The following is a 2500-nucleotide window of genomic DNA, read 5'->3' on the forward strand; positions in this document are numbered from 1 at the left end:
TTATTTATACAGCACCTTTCACAGGCAGAGGCCACAAAGTGCTTCACAACACAGTCAAAAGCAGAAATAACATTACAATATAAAAAGGGGTCAAAACAACACAGAAATCACAGCAGCCCAAAAGTAGCTCATTAAAAGCTTGAACAAATAAATGTGTCTTAAGTTCGCTTTTGAAAGAATCAACAGAGTCAATAGAGCAAAGAGGGCGGAAGATCATGCCAGAGCCTGGAGCAACAGCCTGGAAGGATCGGTCGCCTCGAGTACGAAACTCGTACGTGGAACCTTTAAGCAGATTCTGATCCACAGACCTCAGAGCCTCACAGGGTGTAAGGCTGATAAGAAGGAGCCTGACCGTGCACGGCTCTGAAGGCTAGAACCAGAACTTTAAACTTGATCCTAAAAGATACTGGCAGCCAATGAAGCTGTTTTAAAATAGGGGATATGTGGGTCCTCCTGTTTGTGCGGGTCAGAATTCTCGCTGCAGAGTTTTGCACTAATTGCAGTCGAGGAAGCTCCTTCTTGTTAAGGCGAGACACTGCAGGTGAATAGGGGAAAAAAATAAATGTAGAGATGTCAATTTGAAACTTTTGCTGAACATCACAGATTTAAATATGACGAAAAAATGTGTTGCATTTTTTCTGTCATTTTATGTTTTCACATAAAAATAAGGCATTTTGAGCATTAAAATGGCCAAAATTGTCTATATTTTGGGAAATCAGATTATTTTATTGACATATCAGTAACTAAGATTTTTTCAGACGGGATTTTGGATATTTTGTTAAGTTTTTCAATAAACTGATCATCAGTGAAACAATCTGTAAAAACTCAAATCCGCCTGTTTTTTTGGTTTCAAAGCTGAATAAATCAGGCTAGGAATTAGATATTAAAAAATCCCTCTGAAAAAACCTTCTAAATATTGTTGTGTCTCAGCCTGTAAAGTGTGGAGTCTGTGGGAGCTTCTATAAGGGCTCAGGCTCTGCCCGAGTGCGGCTTCTCTCATTCAGAGAAAACCAGCCCTGAAGTTTTGTAGCGAGTGCGCATGCTCGGCCCGTTCTTCCACTTTTCCGCTCCAGCGTCTCGTAGGAGGAAAAACACCATATTTGGGTGAAAGCGTCATCACGGGGCCCCTTAGCAGGACACGTGGATGTCAAATCTGTCAATGTTTATGAATGAAAACCCGCGGGAAAGACGGCCTTTCTACTTCCTGGTTACCTCCACCTCGCAGACAAAACATCATCAAATAAACATCATCATTTTTATATCTGACATGAAAACTAAGATGTAAAGGGAGGAAAATAGATACAAATCTCCACTTCCACCACTGCGGGAAACATCAATACTTTCACCTAAAGTGTCTCGCCTTAAGACATGAAAATAAACTATTACAGTCGTCTAAACGTGAAGACACAAATGCATGGATGATCAGCTCCAAATCATTACGTGAGACCATATTCCTGAGTTTAGAAATGTTCCTCAGTTGAAAGAAGCAGTTCCTGGTTAGCTGCTTACAGTGCTGCACTAATGACAGGTCTTTGTCAAAAATAACTCCCACGTTACGAAGGCTTGGTTTCGCAGACTGGCCTTAGTCACCCAGGAACTGTTTAATCCCTGGAATAGAATCATCAGGTGCGATTACCAGGGTTTCCGTTTTGTCTGCATTGAGCTGCAGAGAGTTATCGCTGAGCCACTGTTTTATTTCCACTAGACAATGGAGCAGAGAGTTTAACTTCTGGATTTCAGACGGTTTAAAGGAACAGTAAAGCTGGATATCGTCCGCAAATAGGTGGAAAGAAACATCACCGAACCTTTTGATGATCTTTCCCAAAGGGATCAAGTACAACAAAAATAAGACGGGACCTAAAACGGACCCTTGAGGCACTCCACACAACAAACCCACAGACTCAGGCATTATTTGGTTAGCTGTAACACTAAAGCTACGCCCCGATAAATATGAGGAGAACCACTGTAGAACTGACCCCGACAGTCCTACTTGATCCCTCAGTCTTTTCAGGAGAACCTGATGGTCAACAGTGTCGAAGGCTGAGGACAGATCCAAGAGAACTAGAACAGTGTGTTTCCCAGAGTCAGCAGACATCATAATGTCGCTGGACACTTTCAGTAAGGCCGTTTGCCATTGCTGTAATGCCGCCCCCTGGTGGCCAGGGGCGACTCCCAGAGACACTTGAGAGCATTGATTCTAATGGGACTTCAAACGTCCCAAAAACGGCTTAAAAGTCCGCGCCTGAACCTCGCGCCTCCACATTTCCTCTACAAACAAATGTAGGGTTTATTGTAAATCCTAATTATGAGTATTTGTTTGTTTTGTATTTCCCAGAGAACGGTGCGGCTAATGCTAACGCTAACGGTAACGCGTTCATTTAACACTGACGTTCAAAAGAGTGATTTTTTTATTGATTCCAATGATTCCTGTCTCTTAACCCCTTAACTCCCACCTGAACCGAGCACATTTTCTCCAGTTTGGCTTTACCCCAATCCAAAA

The 2500-nt window shown here is 42.5% G+C and overlaps 1 protein-coding gene across 1 annotated transcript in view; it reads left to right on the forward strand.

Moving 5' to 3' along the window:
- LOC306982830 (kinesin-like protein KIF21A) overlaps positions 1-2500 on the forward strand; it is a gene marked incomplete at its 3' end in the record, with an annotated part of 103926 nt that overhangs the window by 42832 nt on the left and 58594 nt on the right. The window lies entirely within an intron of this gene.

The sequence above is a fragment of the Gobius niger genome (genome assembly GCF_951799975.1).
Source record: "Gobius niger genome assembly, contig: SCAFFOLD_36, whole genome shotgun sequence".
In the NCBI taxonomy this organism is placed as follows: domain Eukaryota; kingdom Metazoa; phylum Chordata; class Actinopteri; order Gobiiformes; family Gobiidae; genus Gobius; species Gobius niger.